This window comes from Triticum aestivum, chromosome 1B (assembly GCF_018294505.1).
Source record: "Triticum aestivum cultivar Chinese Spring chromosome 1B, IWGSC CS RefSeq v2.1, whole genome shotgun sequence".
Taxonomy (NCBI): domain Eukaryota; kingdom Viridiplantae; phylum Streptophyta; class Magnoliopsida; order Poales; family Poaceae; genus Triticum; species Triticum aestivum.
Window position 1 is genome coordinate 532,200,383 of NC_057795.1, and position 20,332 is coordinate 532,220,714.

Here is a 20,332-nt window from a genome sequence, read left to right on the forward strand (position 1 = left end):
GGCAGCATCGATCGGCTTCAGTTAGCAGCAGTAGCGAAGGAATCGCTTGATCGGGTTCAGTTAACAGCCATCGATCGATCGCTCGGGTTCAGTAACGCGTAGCCTGTAGTGCAATCGCTCGGGTTCAGTTAGAGCCCAACACCTCGCTCGGGTTCAGTTTGAGCCAACGCCTTGCACACACGCGCTCACGTGTATGAGAGAAACGCGCATCGCTCGGCCCCCGACCGCCCACAATAACTGGGAACTCCCCGAAATTTTCCTCGCCCTCGCTTCTACCATGGTTTTTTCCTTCATGGACGGCCCAAAGAATGTCATGCAGCTGCGTCTCCGGCCGCCCAGGAAGAAAAACCCATTTTCTATCATGATTTTTTGTCATAGAAGTAGGAGCCCACCACATCTATGATGATACCGGGTTTTTTCACAATTATCGTTATAGAAGTGTCATATGTATGACAGAAAAAAATTCATTCGGCCCAAAATGTCACGGATGTGTCTTTTTTTTGTAGTGCCAGCATGCATCTAGTGTATTAAGTTCATGGAAAACGGAGTAATGCAATAAGAACGATGACATGATGTAGACAAGATCTGTTTATCTATTATGTAGATATAGATCCCATCTTGTTACCCTTAGTAGCAACGATACATACATGTCAGTTACCCTTCTGTCACTAGGATCAAGCACCGTAAGATCGACCCCACTACAGAGCACCTCTTCCCATTGCAAGATAAATAGATCAAGTTGGCCAAACAAAACCCAAATATCGGAGAAGAAATATGAGGCTATAAGCAATCATGCATATAAGAGATCAAAGAAGACTCAAATAACTTTCATGGATAAAAACATAGATCTGATCATAAACTCAAAGTTCATCGGATCCCAACAAACACACTGCAAAGAGGCTTACATCATTTGGATCTCCAAGAGACCATTGTATTGATAATCAAGAGAGAAAAAGAGAGGAAGCCATCTAGCTACTAACTACGGACCCGTAGGTCTACAAAGAACTACTCACGCATCATCGAAGAGGCACCAATGAAAGTGGTGAACCCCTCAGTGATGGTGTCTAGATTGGATCTGGTGGTTCAGGATTCTGCAGCGGATGGAATTGATTTTCGTCGACTCGCCTAATGTTTCTGGAATATTGGGGTATTTATAGAGCAAATAGGTGGTTCAGGGGGCACCCAAGGTGGCCACAACCCACCAGGGCACGCTTGGGCCTCCTGGCGCGCCCTGGTCGGTACTGCTCTCCTCGACGCACCCTGATACGTCTCCGTCGTATCTATAATTTTTTATTGTTCCATGCCAATATTATTCAACTTTTATATACTTTTGGCAACTTTTTATACTATTTATTGGGACTAACATATTGATCCAGTGCCCAGTGCCAGTTCCTGTCTATTGCATGTTTTTTTGTTTCGCAGAAACACAATATCAAACGGAGTCCAAACGGGATAAAATGGACGGAGATTTTTTGGAACATTTATGATTGTTGGGAAGTAAAATCAACGCGAAACAGTGTCCGGGGTGGCCACGAGACAGGGGGCCGCACCCCAGGGAGGCAGGCGCGCCCTGGGCTCTCGTGGGCCACCCGTAAGGCGGTTGACGCTCTTCTTTTGGCGCAAGAAAGCTAATTTTATGAGAAAGATCTGGGCGAAAGATTCACCCCAATCGGAGTTAGGGATCTCCGGATATTTAAGAAATGGTGAAGGGGTAGAATCTGAGAACGCAAAAACAGAGAGATAGATCCAATCTCGGAGGGGCTCTCGCCCCTCCCACGCCATGGGAGCCAAGGACCAGAGGGGAAACCCTTCTCCCATCTAGGGAGGAGGTCAAGGAAGAAGAAGAAGAAGGGGGCTCTCTCCCCCTTGCTTCCGGTGGCGCCGGAACGCTGCCGGGGGCCATCATCATCACCGCGATCTTCACCAACACCGCCGTCATCTTCACCAACATCTCCATCACCTTCCCCCATCTATATCCAGCGGTCCACTCTCCCGCAACCCGCTGTACCCTCTACTTCAACATGGTGCTTTATGCTTCATATTATTTTCCAATGATGTGTTGCCATCCTATGATGTCTGAGTAGATTTTCATTGTCCTATCGTTGATTGATGAATTGCTATGATTGGTTTGAGTTGCATGTTTTATTATTGGCGCTGTCCTATGGTGCCCTCCATGTCGCGCAAGCGTGACGGATTCCCGTTGTAGGGTTTGCAATATTTTTATGATTTGCTTATGGTGGGTTGCATGAGTGACTGAAACACAAACCCGAGTAAGTAGATTGTTGTGTATGGGATAAAAGGGGACTTGATACTTTAATTCTATGGTTGGGTTTTACCTTAATGAATCTTTAGTAGTTGCGGATGCTTGCTATAAATTCCAATCATAAGTGCATAGAATTCCAAGTAAGGGATGATATGTTAGCTTATGCCTCTCCCTCAAATAGAATTGCAATAGTGATTACCGGTCTAGTAACGTAGTCAATTGCTTAGGGACAATTTCACAACTCCTACCACCACTTTTCCACACTCGCTATATTTAATTTTTTGCATCTTTATCTAAACAGCCCCTAGTTTATGTTTATGTGCTCATTATTATCTTGCAAAGTTATCCAACAACACCTACAAAGTACCACTAGTTTCATACTTGTTCTAGGTAAAGCGAACGTCAAGCGTGCGTAGAGTCATATCAGTGGCCAATAGGACTTGAGAGAGTATTTGTTCTACCTTTAGCTTCTCGTTGGGTTCGACACTCTTACTTATCGAAAGAGGCTACAACTATCCCGTATACTTGCGGGTCATCAAGACCTTTTTCTGGCGCCGTTGCCGGGGATTCATAGCGTGGGGTGAATATTCTCGTGTGTGCTTGTATGCGTTATCACTAAGTAATTTTTATTTGCTGTTCTAAGTTGTTTTCTATCTTTAGCTATGGGTAGGAAATGCAAAATACCAAAAAAAATTAGTTGTACCTACTGAACCAATGGTTGAAGAACCACCCAAAATCTATCACACTCCTGAAGCTTTTTACTTGGATCATCTTCGATCCCTTTGTGCTCGTGCTGAGACCCCCACTAGTTTAGTTGAGGGCAAATCTTTAGATGAGCATGCTTGTTTTGTGCGACACCGTATATCTGAAAAAGGGAAACTATTATGGGATCAAATTCAACATTTGCAATGCTATGCTTGGAATTTATGTGAAATTTATGATGTTACTTGTTGTTCTGAAAACCCTAGGAAACACCTTCCCTACCAATGTGAGTTTATTGATAATGGAAACGTATCTTCGTATGCTAAGGGTGTTTATAATTACTATGATGTTTAACAAATTGAAGAGTTTTTAGCTTTTAAGAGTGCTTTTGAAATTGCTTCTTTGATTGAAAAGTATGATGCTACTCTTTACAAATCTGAAAGTTTTGCCATACTTGAATATTGTTATGATAATTATGCTTATAATGCCAATGTTAAACCATATATTGAGAACTCTCCGCTGTCCAATAAGAGAATAATATTTCGCAGGAAGCTATGGAAGAAGAAACTGATGAAACTGTGAGCTCATTGGATGAAAAAGATGATGAGGAGAGCGAAGAACAAAAGGAGGAAGAGCGGATTAGCTAACCGTGCCCACCTTCTAATGAGAGTAACCCTCCAACTCATACATTGTTTAATTCCCCTTCGCGCTTACCGAAGGATGATTGCTATGATCCCTTGAATTTGTCTGAAATATCCCTTTTTGATGATGCTTGCTATGCTTGTGGCCAAGATGCCAATATGAATTATGCTTATGGAGATGAACTTTCTATAGTTCCTTATGTTAAACATGAAATTGTTGCTATTGCACCCACGCATGATAGTCCTATTATCCTTTTGAATTCTCCCGACTACACTATATCGGAGATGTTTGTGCTTATGAAGGATTATATTGATGGGTTGCCTTTTACCATTGCACATGACGATTTTGATGAATGTAATATGCATGTGCTTCCTTCTCCTACTTGCAATTATTATGAGAGAGGAACTATTTCTCCACCTCTCTATGTTTCCCATACTATGAAATTGCAAGAAACTGCTTATACTATGCATTGTCCTTTACTATGTGTGCATGAATTGTTCTCTTATGACATGCCGATGCATAGGAAGAGAGTTAGACTTCGTTGTTGCATGATATTTGTTACTTTGTGCTCACTACTAAATTACAAATCATTGTTAATTAAAATTGGCTTTGATATACCCTGGGATCCGGGTGGATTCACTACTTGAGCACTAAATGCCTAGCTTAATGGCTCTAAAGAAAGCGCTGCCAGGGAGACAACCCGGAAGTTTTAGAGAGTCATTTATTTCTGTTGAGTGCTTTCATATAGTTTAAAAACAAAAAAATAAAGAGGGGAACCTAAAACTTTTCAAAAAAGGAAAGTGAAAGTGAGAAAGACAAGCATTTGTTGAAGTGGGAGAGCTCCTTGAACTTTGTTCATGCTCACGGAAAATTTGTGAATCTTGATTACAGAAAATTTTCATCAAAAATAATTATCCCCTTGTATAATTCCATTGTATTATAAAAATAATGTGCTAAGGTTTGCCTTTAGGATGTTTACAATGCTTGTTGGTCTGTACGATGCAGGACAGAAATTTTGGCTGTAGTGCACGATTTTACATTTTTATCTGGTACGTCAATTGGTTCTGATTCGTTTTGCACTGTCTTTTTATAAAACTTTTTTATTTTTCCTAATTGTGGTAGAATTTTTGGGGTACCAGAAGTATGGTGGATGTTCAGATTGCTTCAGACTGTTCTGTTTTGACAGATTCTATTTTTGATGGATAGTTTGCTTGTTTTGATGAAACTATCAATTTTTATCAGTGGATTAAGCCATGGAAAAGCTATATTACAGTAGACACAATGCAAAAACAAAATGTGAATTGGTTTGCAACAGTACTTAGAGTGGTGATTTGCTTTATTATACTAATGGATCTTACCGAGTTTTCTGTTGAAGTTTTGTGTGGATGTAGTGTCTAATCGAGGATATCTCGGTACGAGGAAAAGGAAGAGAGGCAAGAGCTCAAGCTTGGGGATGCCTGAGGCACCCCAAGTAAATATTCAAGGAGACTCAAGAGTCTAAGCTTTGGGATGCCCCGGAAGGCATCCCCTCTTTCTTCAACAAGTATCGGTATGTTTTCGAATTCGTTTCGTTCATGCATTATGTGCAAGTCTTCGAGCGTCTTGTGCATTTAGTTTTCATTTTTCCTTTATGCACCATGCTAGTATGAGATAGTCCTTGGTTGATTTATAGAATGCTCATTGCACTTCACTTATAGCTTTTGAGTGTGGCTTCATAGAATGCTTCATGTGCTTCACTTATATCATTTGAAGTTGGATTGCCTGTTTCTCTTTACATAGAAAACTGCCATTTGTAGAATGCTCTTTTGCTTCACTTATATTTGTTAGAGCATGGGCATATCTTTTGTAGAAAGAATTAACTCTCTTGCTTCACTTATATCTATTTAGAGAGATGACAGGAATTGGTCATTCACATGGTTAGTCATAAAATCCTACATAAACTTGTAGATCGCTGAATATGATAGGTTTGATTCCTTGCAATAGTTTTGCGATATAAAGATGGTGATATAAGAGTCCTGCTAGTGGGTGGTTGTGGATTGTAGAGACACTTGTGTTGAGGTTTGCAAGTCCCGTAGCATGCACGTATGGTAACCATTGTGTGACAAATCTGAAGCATGGGGTGTTTCTTTGATTGTCTTCCTTATGAGTGGCGGTCGGGGACGAGCAACGGTCTTTTCCTACCAATCTATCCCCCTAGGGGCATGCGTAGTAGTAATTTGCTTCGAGTGCTAATAAACTTTTGCAATAAGTATATGAGTTCTTTATGACTAATGTGAGTCCATGGATTATACGCACTTTTACCTTTCCATCATTGCTAGCCTCTTCGGTACCGTGCATTGGCCTTTCTCACCTCGAGAGTTGGTGCAAACTTCATGGTGCATCCAAACCCCATGATACGATACGCTCTATCACACATAAGCCTCATTATATCTTCCTCAAAACAGCCACCATACCTACCTATCATGGCATTTCCATAGCCATTCCGAGATATATTGCCATGCAACCTCCATCATCATCATATATATGACTTGAGCATTTATTGTCATATTGCTTTGCATGATCGTAAGATAGCTAGCATGATGTGCATGGCTTGTCCATTTTTTGATGTCATTGCTACGCTAGATCATTGCACATCCCGGTACACCGCCGGAAGCATTCATATGGAGTCATATCTTTGTTCCAGTATCGAGTTGTAATATCGAGTTGTAAGTAAATAAAAGTGTGATGATCATCATTATTAGAGCATTGTCCCCAAAAAGAAAAAAAGAAAGGCCAAAAATAAAAAAAAGAAAGGCCAAAGAAAAAAAAGAAAAAGAAAAAAAGGGGCAATGTTACTATCTCTTTTTCCACACTTGTGCTTCAAAGTAGCACCATGTTCTTCATGTAGTGAGTCTCATATCTTGTGCTTCAAAGTAGCACCATGTTCTTCATATAGATTGTCTCCTATGTTCTTTCATATACTAGTGGGAATTTTCATTATAGAACTTGGCTTGTATATTCCAACGATGGGCTTCCTCAAATGCCCTAGGTCTTCATGAGCAAGGAAGTTGGATACACACCCACTTAGTTTCTTTTGTTGAGCTTTCATACACTTATAGCTCTTAGTGCATCCGTTGCATGGCAATCCCTACTCCTCGCATTGACATCAATTGATGGGCATCTCCATAGCCCGTTGATTAGCGACGTCGATGTGAGACTTTCTCCTTTTTTGTCTTCTCCACATAACCTCCATCATTATATTCTATTCCACCTATAGTGCTATATCCATAGCTTGCGCTCTTATATTGCGTGAAGGTTGAAAAAGTTGAAGCACGCTAAAAAGTATGAACCAATTGCTCGGCTTGTCATCGGGGTTGTGCATGATGGGGGCATTTTGTGTGACGAAAATGAAGCATGGCCAAACTGTATGATTTTGTAGGGATAAGCTTGCTCTGGCCTTGTTGTTTTGAAAAGACATGATTGCTTTATTGGTACGCTCGAAGTATTATTGTTTTTATGTCAAATGATGGACTATTGCTTTGAATCACTCGTGTCTTAATATTCATGCCATGATTAGACATATGATCAAGATTATGCTAGGTAGAATTCCACATCAAAAATTATCTTTTTATCATTTACCTACTCGAGGACGAGCAGGAATTAAGCTTGGGGATGCTGATACGTCTCCGTCGTATCTATAATTTTTGATTGTTCCATGCCAATATTATTCAACTTTTATATACTTTTGGCAACTTTTTATACTATTTTTTGGGACTAACATATTGATCCAGTGCCCAGTGCCAGTTCCTGTCTGTTGCATGTTTTTTTGTTTCACAGAAACCCAACAACAAACAGAGTCCAAACGGGATAAAAATGGACGGAGATTTTTTTTGGAATATTTATGATTTTTGGGAAGTAAAATCAACACGAAACAGTGTCCGGGGTGGCCATGAGACAGGGGGCCGCGCCCCAGGGAGGCAGGCGCGCCCTGGGCTCTTGTGGGCCACCCGTAAGGCGGTTGACGCTCTTCTTTTGGCGCAAGAAAGCTAATTTTATGAGAAAGATCTGGGCGAAAGATTCACCCCAATCAGAGTTACGGATCTCCGGATATTTAGGAAACGGTGAAGGGGTAGAATCTAAGAACACAGAAACAGAGAGATAGATCCAATCTCGGAGGGGCTCTCGCCCCTCCCACGCCATGGGAGCCAAGGACTAGAGGGGAAACCTTTCTCCCATCTAGGGAGGATGTCAAGGAAGAAGAAGAAGAAGGGGGGCTCTCTCCCCCTTGCTTCCGGTGGCACCGGAACGCCGCCGGGGCCATCATCATCACCGCGATCTTCACCAACACCGCCGTCATCTTCACCAACATATCCATCACCTTCCCCCATCTATATCCAGCGGTCCACTCTCCCGCAACCCGCTGTACCCTCTACTTGAACATGGTGCTTTATGCTTCATATTATTTTCCAATGATGTGTTGCCATCCTATGATGTCTGAGTAGATTTTCATTGTCCTATCGGTGATTGATGAATTGCTATGATTGGTTTGAGTTGCATGTTTTATTATTGGTGTTGTCCTATGGTGCCCTCCGTATCACGCAAGCGTGAGGGATTCCCGCTGTATGGTTTGCAATATGTTTATGATTTGCTTATGGTGGGTTGCGTGAGTGACTGAAACACAAACCCGAGTAAGTAGATTGTTGCGTATGGGATAAAAGGGGACTTGATACTTTAATGCTATGGTTGGGTTTTACCTTAATGAATCTTTAGTAGTTGTGGATGCTTGCTAGAAATCCAATCATAAGTGCATAGAATTCCAAGTAAGGGATGATATGTTAGCTTATGCCTCTCCCTCAAATAGAATTGCAATAGTGATTACCGGTCTAGTAACGTAGTCAATTGCTTAGGGACAATTTCACAACTCCTACCACCACTTTTACACACTCTCTATATTTACTTTTTTGCATCTTTATCTAAACAGCCCCTAGTTTATTTTTATGTGCTCTTTATTATCTTGCAAAGTTATCCAACAACACCAACAAAGTACCTCTAGTTTCATACTTGTTCTAGGTAAAAGCGAACGTCAAGCGTGCGTAGAGTCGTATCAGTGGCCGATAGGACTTGAGAGAGTATTTGTTCTACCTTTAGCTCCTCGTTGGGTTCGACACTCTTACTTATCGAAAGAGGCTACAACTATCCCGTATACTTGCGGGTCATCACACCCCCTGGTGCTTCCTTGGCCCACTGGATGTCTTCTGGCCCAAAAATATCCTCCAGGAGTTTCGCTGTGTTTGGACTCCGTTTGATATTGATTTCCTGTGATGTAAAAAAACATGCAGAAAACAGCAACTGGCACTGGGCACCATGTCAATAGGTTAGTACCAAAAAATGATATAAAATGACTATAAAATGATTGTAAAACATCCAAGAATGATAATATAACAGCATGGAACAATCAAAAATTATAGATACGTTGGAGACGTATCAATATGAACAAATATAAACCATTACGTTGTCTTCCTTGTCCAACGTCAACAATTTTGGCTTAAAATATTTTGATGGGGGCTCACAATCACAAAAGATTTCCGAGATAGTGTATTTATATGTCAAAGTTCTCTTCCTTATACTAATTATTCGTGAATTGCTTGTATGACCAATATTGTGATTGTCAAGCCTCAAAAGATTTCACTTTCTAAACCCAATGTGAAGGTACCACTAGGCATGATATGATTTCAACTTCATGACATTCAATTTATTCAATAATTTACTCACAGGATATAAGTGAAGAACAAGAGTTAATGACAAGCTACTCCAAAAAGGTATAAATGAAGATCATGAGCATAATATTTCTTTCTCTCAAATTAATTTAAGTGAAGCAAGAGAGAATTTCTTCAAAAATACTAAAGCACGCCGTGCTCAAAAAAATATAAGTGAAGCACTAGAGAAATTCCATAGAAAAGAGCTTTGTTGACGTGATGTGAATGCCACTTACCTAGCCTCCCTGGCAACTATTTGAGGACTCTATTTTATTTCAAAACTTTCATATCTAAGTATTTTATTAAAACAACAAGCAAAATAAAAATAAAATGATATTCTAAGAATAGCACAACTCATGTGAGAAGCAAAAACTTAGGCTCAACCGGTACTAAACGATAATTGTTGAGGAAGAAAGGTGGGATGCCTACCGGGGCAACCCCAAGCTTAGATGCTTGAGAGTTCTTGAAATATTATCTTGGGGTACCTTGGGAATTGATACGTCCATTTTGCATCATGCTTTTATATGAATATTTATTGCATTATGGGCTATTATTACACATTATATCTCAATACGCATGGCTATTCTCTCTTATTTTACAAGGTTTACAATGAAGAGGGGGAATGCCGGCAGCTGGAATTCTGGCTGGAAAAGGAGCAAATGTTGGAGACCTATTCTACACAGCTCCAAAAGTCCTGAAACTCCACGAAACAACTTTTTGGAATTAATAAGAATTTCTGAGCGAAAGAAATACGCCAGGGGGCCCACACCCTGTCCAGGAGACAGGGGCGCCCCCCTATAGGGCGCGCCCCCTATCTCTTGGGGCCCCTGGTGGGCCTCCGGTGTCCATTTTCTGCTATATCATCACTTTTACCCTGGAAAAAAGCATGGGCAAGCTTACGGGACGAAATTCCGCCGCCATGAGGCGGAACCTTGGCGGAATCAATCTAGGGCTTCGGCAGAGCTGTTCTGCCGAGGATACTTCCCTCCGGGAGGGGCAAATCATCACCAACATCATCACCAACGATCCTCTCATCGGGAGGGGGTCAATCTCCATCAACATCTTCTCCTGCACCATCTCCTCTCAAAACCCTAGTTCATCTCTTGTATCCAATCTTGTATCAAAACCACAAATTGGTAGGTGTGGGTTGCTAGTAGTGTTGATTACTCCTTGTAGTTGATGCTAATTGGTTTACTTGGTGGAAGATCCTATGTTCAGATCCTTTATGCATATTATTACTCCTCTGATTATGAACATGAATATTCTTTGTGAGTAGTTACGTTTGTTTCCTGAGGACATGGGTGAAGTCTTGCTATTAGTAGTCATGTGAATTTGGTTTTCGTTCGATATTTTGATGAGATGTATGTTGTCTTTTCCTCTAGTGGTGTTATGTGAACATGGACTACATGACACTTCACCATTATTTGGGCCTAGAGGAAGGCATGGGGAAGTAATAAGTAGATGATGGGTTGCTAGAGTGACAGAAGCTTAAACCCTAGTTTATGCGTTGCTTTGTTAGGGATTGATATGGATCCATATGTTTAATGTTGTGGTTAGGTTTACCTTAACACTTCTTTTGTAGTTGCGGATGCTTGCAATAGGGGTTAATCATAAGTGGGATGCTTGTCCAAGTTAGGGCAGTACCCAAGTACCGGTCCACCCACATATCAAATTATCAAAGTACTGAACGTGAATCATATGAACGTGATGAAAACTAGCTTGACGATAATTCCCAATGTGTCCTCGGGAGCTCCTTTCTCATTATTAGAAATTGTCCAGGCTTATCCTTTGCTACATAAAGGATTGGGCCACCTTGCTGCAATTTGTTTACTTTATTTACTTGTTACTCGTTACTATTTATCTTATCACAAAACTATCTATCACCTACAATTTCAGTGCTTGCAGAGAAAACCTTACTGAAAACCGCTTATCATTTCCTTCTTCTCCTCGTTGGGTTCGACACTCTTACTTATCGAAAGGACTACAATAGATCCCCTACACTTTTGGTTCATCAAGACTCTTTTCTGGCGCCGTTGCCGGGGAGTGTAGCACTTTTGGTGAGTGGAACTTGGTAAGGAAACATTTATATAGTGTGCTGAGATTTTTTGTTACTTGTCACTATGGAAACTAATCCTTTGAGGGTCTTGTTTGGGGTATCTTCACCCCAACCAGAAGAGCAAAGAGTTTCTCCTCAACCTACTGAACTTTATGAAAATATCTACTTTGAGATTCCTTCGGGTATGATAGAGAAACTGCTAGCTAATCCATTTTCAGGAGATGGAACATTGCATCCCGATTTACACCTTATGTTTGTGGATGAAGTTTGTGGATTATTTAAGCTTGCAGGTATTCCCTATGATGTTGTCAAAAGGAAGGTCTTCCCTTTATCTTTGAAGGGAGATGCATTGACATGGTATAGGCTATGTGATGATTCGGGATCTTGGAATTATAAGCGATTGAAGTTGGAATTTCACCAGAAGTTCTATCCTATGCATCTTGTTCATCGTGATCATAATTACATATATAATTTCTGGCCTCGCAAAGGAGAAAGCATCTCTCAAGCTTGGAGGAGGCTTAAATCAATGTTATATTCATGCCCCAATCATGAGCTCTCTCGAGAAATGATTATTCCAAATTTTTATGCTCGGCTTTCTCTTGATAATCGCAACCTGCTCGATACTTCCTGTGTTGGTTCTTATATGCTAAAGACTATTGATTTCAAATTATACTTATTGGAAAGAATTAAACGCAACTCTGAAGATTGGGGTTCTGACGATGGTAAGGAGTCAGGTATGACACCTAAGTTCGATTGTGTTAAATCTTTGATGGATACCGATGCTTTCCGTGGATTTAGCTCTAAGTATGGACTTGACTCTGAGATAGTAGCTACTTTCTGTGAATCTTTTGCTACTCACGTTGATCTCCCTAAAGAGAAGTGGTTTAAATATAATCCTCCTGCATAAGTTAAAGTAGTTGCACCTATTACAGTCGAAGAAAAGACTATTACCTATAGTGATCCTATTGTTCCTACTGCTTATGTTAAAAACCTCCTTTTCCTGTTAGGACAAGGGATCATGCTAAAGCTTCGATTGTTGTCCGTAAGAGTAATACTAGGACTTACACACCTCCTGAGCAAATTAATGTTGAACCTAGTATTGCTATCGTTAAAGATCTCTTGGATGAGGATTTAGATGGGCATGTTATTTCTTTCTTGGGTGAGACTACTAATATTGCTAGACCTGATACTAAGACACGTAGACTTGTCGTAGGCATGCCTGTTATTTCTGTTAAAATAGGAGATCATTGTTATCATGGCTTCTGTGATATGGGTGCTAGTGCTAGTGCGATACCTTATGATCTATATAAATAAATTATGCACGACATTGCACCCGTTGAATTAGAAGACATTGATGTTACTATTAAGCTTGCTAATAGGGATACCATTAAACCTATTGGGATTGTTAGATATGTTGAAGTTTTGTGTGGGAAGGTTAAATACCCTGCTGATTTTCTTGTTCTTGGTTCCCCACAAGATGATTTTTGTCCCATTATTTTTGGTAGACCCTTCTTGAATACAGCTAGTGCTAAGATTAATTGTGAAAATAATATTGTCACTGTTGGCATTGATGCTATGTCTCATGAGTTTAATTTCGCTAAGTTTAGTAGACAACCTCATGAAAGGGAACCACCTAGTAAGGATGAAATTATTGGTCTTTCTTCCGTTGTTGTTCCTCCAACTGATCCGTTAGAGCAATATTTGCTAGACCATGAAAACGATATGTTTATGAAGGAAAGGGAGGAAATAGATGAAGTGTTCCTTAAACAGGAACCTATGCTAAAACATAACATTCCCATTGAAATTCTTGGGGATTCCCCTCCACCCAAGGGTGATCCCGTGTTTGAACTTAAACCCTTACCTGATAATCTTAAGTATGCTTATCTTGATTAAAAAGAAATATATCCTGTTATTATTAGTGCTAACCTTTCAGAGAAAGAAGAAGAAAGATTATTGAAATCTCTAAAGAAGCACCGAGCAGCTATTGGATATACTCTGGATGATCTTAAGGGCATTAGTCCCACGTTATGTCAACACAAAATTACATTGGAGGAAGATGCCAAACCAGTTAGAGATCCTCAAAGATGATAAAATCCCAAGATGAAGGAAGTGGTAAGAAAGGAGATACTAAAGCTCCTTGAGGCAGGTATTATTTATCCCGTTGCTCATAGTGAATGGGTAAGCCCTGACCATTGTGTCCCTAAAAAGGGAGGTATTACCGTTGTTCCTAATGATAAAGATGAATTGATCCCGCAAAGAATTATTACAGGCTATAGGATGGTAATTGATTTCCACAAGTTAAATAAAGCTACTAAGAAAGATCATTACCCTTTACCTTTTATTGATAAAATGCTAGAAAGACTATCCAAACACACACATTTCTGCTTTCTAGATGGTTATTCTGATTTCTCTCAGATACATGTATCAGCGAAGGATCAATCTAAAACTACTTTTACTTGCCCTTTTGGTACTTTTACTTATAGACGTATGCCTTTTGGTTTATGTAATGCACCTTCTACCTTTCAAAGATGCATGATGGCTATATTCTCTGATTTTTGTGAAAATATTTGTGAGCTATTCATGGATGACTTCTTAGTCTATGGATACTCTTTTGATGATTGTTTGAGCAACCTTGATCGAGTTTTGCAGAGATGCGAAGACACTAGTCTCGTCTTGAATTGGGAAAGTGTCACTTTATGGTTAATGAAGGCATTGTCTTGGGGCACAAGATCTCCGAGAGAGGTATTGAAGTTGATAAGGCCAAAGTTGATGCTATTGAAAAGATGCCATGTCCCAAGGACATAAAATGTATAAGAAGTTTCCTTGGCCATGCCGGTTTTTATTGGAGGTTCATTAAGGACTTTTCTAATATCTCTAGGACTCTAACTAATTTATTGCAAAAAGATATTCCTTTTGTCTTTGATGATGATTGTGTAGAAGCATTTGAAGTACTTAAGAAAGCTTTGATCACTACACCTATTGTTTAGCCTCTTGATTGGAATTTACCTTTTGAAATTATGTGCGATGCTAGTGATTATGTTGTAGGTGCAGTTTTAGGGCAAAGAGTCGATAAGAAATTGAATGTTATCTAGTATGCTAGTAAGACTCTTGATACTGCCCAGAGAAATTATGCTACTACTGAAAAAGAGTTCTTAGCAGTTGTGTTTGCATGTGATAAGTTTAGACCTTATATTGTTGATTCCAAAGTTACTATTCACATTGATCATGCTGCTATTAAATATCTTATGGAAAATAAAGATGCTAAGCCTAGACTCATTAGATGGGTTCTATTGCTCCAAGAATTTGACTTGCATATTATTGATAGAAAGGGAGCTGAGAACCCCATTGCAGACGACTTGTCTAGGTTAGAGAATGTTCTTGATGACCCACTTCCTATTAATGATAGTTTTCCTGATGAACAATTAGTGGTCGTCAATGCTTCTCGTACTGCTCCTTGGTATGTTGATTATGCTAATTACATTGTTGCTAAATTTATACCACCTAGTTTCACATACCAGCAAAAGAAAAAGTTCTTTTATGATCTAAGACATTACTTCTGGGATGATCCACACCTTTATAAAGAAGGAGTAGATGGTGTTATTAGATATTGTGTGCCTGAGCATGAACAGGAAAAGATTCTAGGTAAGTTTCACTGTGAATCTTATGGAGGACACCGCGCGGGAGATAGAACTGCACACAAGGTACTACAATCTAGTTTTTACTGGCCTACACTCTTCAAAGATGCTCGTAAGTTTGTCTTATCTTGTGATGAATGTCAAAGAATAGGTAACATTAGTAGACGTCAAGAAATTCCTATGAATTATTCTCTTGTTATTGAACCATTTGATGTTTGGGGCTTTGATTATATGGGACCTTTTCCTGCCTCTAATGGTTATACACATATTTTATTTGCTGTTGATCATAACACTTCTATTAAAATGCTTAAAGAAGTTATTTTTCCGAGGTTTGGAGTCCCTAGATATCTTATGACTGATGGTGGTTCACATTTTATTCATGGTGCTTTCCGTAAGATGCTTGCTAAGTATGATGTCAATCATAGAATCGCATCTCCTTATCATCTGCAGTCTAGTGGTCAAGTAGAGTTGAGCAATAGAGAGCTCAAATTAATTTTGGAAAAGACTGTGAATAGATCTAGAAAGAATTGGTCCAAAAAACTTGATGATGCATTATCGGCCTATAGAACTGCATACAAAAATCGTGTGGGTATGTCTCCATATAAGATGGTTTATGGAAAAGCGTGTCATTTACCTCTAGAACTTGAACATAAGGCATATTGGGCTATCAAAGAGCTCAATTATGAATTCAAACTTGCCGGTGAGAAGAGGTTGTTTGATATTAGCTCACTTGATGAATGGAGAACCCAGGCATATGAGAATGCCAAGCTTTTCAAAGAAAAAGTCAAACACTGGCATGATAAGAGGATACAAAAGCATGAGTTTAACGTAGGAGATTATGTGTTATTATTCAACTCTCGTTTAAGATTTTTTGCAGGAAAACTTCTCTCAAAATGGGAAGGTCCCTACGTTATCGAGGAGGTCTATCATTCTGGTGCTATAAAAATCAACAACTTCGAAGGCACAAATCCAAGGGTGGTAAACGGTCAAAGAATTAAACACTATATTTCAGTTAATCCTATCAATGTTGAAGCTAATATTATTGAAACCGTAACCCCAGAGGAATACATAAGGGACACTTTCCAGAATGTTCCAGACTCCGAAAAGGCATAGGTATGTGGTACGGTAAGTAAACCGACTCCAAATCAACTCCAATGGCAATTTTTATCAGTTTTGGAATATTTAAGAATTTTAGGAAGAAAGAAGTAGTCCGAAAGGGACACGAGGCCCCACGAGAGTGGAGGGCGCCCCCCCCCCCTATAGGGCGCGCCCCCTATCTCGTGGGCACCTTGTGTGCCTCTCGGACTCCGTTTTCTTACATGTTACGTATTTTGGTCGGTAAAAATTCATTATATATACTCCTGAAGGTTTTGACCACCTTATCACGCAAATATCCTCTGTTTTCGTTTCGAGTTGTTCCTATTGTAGAATAGAGCAAGATGTCGTCCCAAGATTCGGAGGGGGAGAGCTACATGGCTGATTATATCGCAAACCCAAAAGTATATGGGGATGTGGAAGATTATGGCTAGACCACGGAGGAAGAAGAAGATTATGATCCAAAGGGGAAGGAGGAGACAAGCTCCGATGAAGAAGACGATCTACTACCTCAACCTGGTGATATGCATGTGGAGTTCAAGAAGTCAAGCTTCCCTAAGGTCCAATCTATCCCACCACGTTTTTGCAGGACAGCAAGGCAGCACTATGCAAAAAGATAATGAAACTTGAGCTCGAGAATGAGGACCTAAGGGAAGAAAATTTTAGCCTCAAACGCAAGCTAGAGATGAAAAATGCAACAACTGCACCTTCACCACCTCCGAGGACATAATCACATGGGTATGGGCACTCCCCTTGGCAACTTCCAAGCTTGGGGAAGGTGCCCCGGTATCATATCACCATCACACTCCTATTTTTACCGCTTTATTTAGTTTGATCCTTTTTAGTAGTATCTTGATCTAGTAGTTTGAAGTTTTGATATCAAGTAGTTTTGAGTTTTGCATTGTGATCTCTTTTTGTAATCGAGTCCGTGAGCTATCTATAATAAAGATTAGTGTTGAGTCAAGGGCTTTGCTATGTTGCTATGATCTTGAGAAAGTAGAAAGAATAAAAGAGTTCATATTGATCTTATGGGTAGTGATAACTTCAGACATAGAAAGTATGAGGCAAAAAATTGTTGAGAGTTGATGAACGTAGCCTTGGTCATCGTTGCAATTAATAGGAAGTGATAAGGAAAGAGAAGTTCACATATAAATATATTATGTTGCACATCTATTATGATTGTGAAGCACTCATTAAGTATGACATGCTAAAAGAGTTGATGTTGGACAAGGAAGACAACGTAATGGTCTATGTTTTCCGACATCTCAGTTAAAGTATATTCTCATTGACCTTCCAAACATGTTGAGCTTGCCTTTCCCCCTCATGCTATATTCCTTGCACCAAGTAGAGATACTACTTGTGCTTCCAAATACCCTTAAACCCAGTTTTGCCATGAGAGTCCACCATACCTACCTATGGATTGAGTAAGATCCTTCAAGTAAGTTGTCATAAGTGCAAGCAATAAAAATTGCTCTCTAAATATGTATGACTTATTAGTGCAGAGAAAATAAGCTTTGTACGAACTTGTTGTGGAAGTAATAAAAGCGATGGACTGCATAATAAAGGTCCACATACAAGGGGCAATATAAAGTGATGTTCTTTTGCATTAAGTGTCGGGGAAGCTGATCCACGAACACCTATGGGACCGGCAGACCGAGCCCCTTTCTGTTCGGAGGGGGGCGGAGGTCGCACGAAGAGCAGATCGAGGCGAAGCACGCGAGCAGTTTACCCAGCTTCAGAGCTCTCCGGAGAGATAATACTCCTACTGCTGCTTGTTTGTGTATATTGAGTTCTTGCTCGGGAGCGATGAGAGCTACGAGACCGAGCGTGAGAGTGTTCCTAGCTTCGAACTGGTCGAACCCCCTCTATGTTGCGCATGGGCCTCCTTTTATATGCTCAAGGGGTCACCGACAGGTGGCAATGTAGACAAGGGTAAAAACGGAAAAAGAATGCGGTAGGTACATCTACCTGCACAGTGTATCATACCTAACCCTGATGGCAGGGGACAAAGGCACTAAATGCCCGTCTGTGTCGCCCAAACAGTGTAGAAAGGGACGGTCAGGGGCGCCACCGCTTGCCACGATGGCTATCTTGTCAGCGCCGCTTGCCACCGCGCACCCCTGGCTGCACAGCCTCTCGCCACGCGTGCCTGGTAAGGCCCCAAGGCGACACGTTGGTGGATGTGTTGGAGCGCGGGTACAGAGTGGTAGCCTGCCGCGGCAAGTGCCTTGCCGCGGTCGTCGTCTTGTCATGCCCGTAAGCTTGCCGCTCACCGGGCCTTGCCGGGACGCATGGCGCGTCGCGGCAAGTTCCTTGAGATGCCTTGGCTGGCCTTCCCGGCAAGCTCCTCTTGCCGGGGCCTTATCTCCTCGGCTTAAATACTTTGTTCTTGAATGGCTTCAAAGGAACCACGGAGGACCTTGGCGGTCACCCGGCAAGCATTGCCACGGGGCGCTGCGACTGCCTGTGCACAAGTTCGGGATACTAGGGTACCCGTACTCTAGTACACCGACAGGAGCCCCCGGGCCTGGGCCATACACAATGCCAAGCGCTGTTGGGCCAGGCCCAAAACAGGGCACGGGCACGCGCGGCCTGGGTTACGCCGTATCTTACTCCGTATCCACCGCGACCTCCCCGAACGGCAAGCGTTGAATGCGGCGTCGTGGGAGAGATCGTGGGTGGTTTCTTTATTCGGAAAAGCGGAACGTCCGCCCCTTCCCTCTTTATAAGCAAGGGGAACAGGGGCAGTTGGTACTCCAATCTCAGAATCTCCGCTGCTCCCCCTTTCTTCTCAAAGCCGAAAGAGAGAAGTGCTCCGCCCCCCATCGCCACCAGCACCACCAACGCCGTCAATCTCCCCCACCACCTCCGCCATGGCTCTGAAAGCCGACAAGGGGAAAGGTGTGAAGTCTGCCGAAGCGCAGCGGCTTGCGGCGCTGCGGAAGGAGTGGGCCATCTTCCCCCCCCCCCCAGCTAGCCGCGAAGGAGCTGAGGGAGCACTACTACCTTTTCTGGTCGACGGAGACGCGAGCGCATCCGCGCACAAAGGTACTCTCCACCGCCGCCTCGGCACTGACCCCGAATGGATACCCTTTCTTCGCATTGTTCTTCTACTGCGGGCTCTGCCCGCCTTTCTCCGAATTCTTCTGCGATATCATGAACACCTACGGGCTCCACCTCCTTGACTTCACCCCCAACACCGTTCTGACCATGGCGGTTTTCGCACATCTCTGCGAAAACTTTGTCGGAGTCCATCCAAACGTAGCCCTTTTCCGCCACTTCTTCATACCCCGAGTCGAGAGAGGAGAGCCCTTGTCTGGCGGAATCGCCTGGATCTCGAGACTCGGCAAGAAGGACGCTTATCTTGAGGGCAAGCTCCGCAGCAAGTGGGACGAGTGGAGAGCGGATTGGTGCTGGATCGTCGAGGAGAACCAGCAGCCATTTACCGCCCAGAGCCAAGCTCCAGTAGTGCGCAGCAACGATTGGAGCAACGTGGCCCCGGAAGACGCCAGGCTGAAGATTGCCGTCACTAGGATCCTACGCCTCAGGCTTGCCGGGCTGACTGTAGGCGCCGTTGGCGCAGATTTCCTTCGCCGCCGCATCGCCCCCCTGCAGGAGAGGAGGAGACCTGCCTGGGAGTTCCAGAATGCGGCGGATATCATGAGCTTGCGCCCGGGCCACAACTTTAACTTCACTGTGCTGGAATTGGATGCGATGCTGCTGCAGCTGTTCAAGCACGATCCCGAGCATCCCGGAGCATTCAGGTTGCCGAGGAACGTCGTGCCTCTGTGCAACAATTCTTCGCTCGACCGCATCCGCGCCATAATGCCACTGTGCGACTCACATGGGATTGTCCCCACATGGAAAGAGCCTGCCGACGACTTCGTGCAGGAGTTTTTTGACAACCTGGTGGAAGTGGCGGTTCACGCCGACGAGCAGAAGAGCCTCACTCGCGACACCACCGACGACGAAATGCAGCGCATCGCCACCAGGCTGGAAGAGGCAGCGGCAGCCGCCGCCGGTGGTGTGTTTGGATTCACCGCGGAGGAGGCAGAGGTAGCAGAGGAGGCAAGCCTTGTCGAGCGACAAGAGCTTGCCGGCGAGGAAGAACTTGCCGGGACTGACGCCGAGTCAAGCGAGCCCGCCGAGGGCCCGATCGGCTCCTCCTCTTCTCCACCTTCAGCCAGCTCGCCGCAAGCAGAGC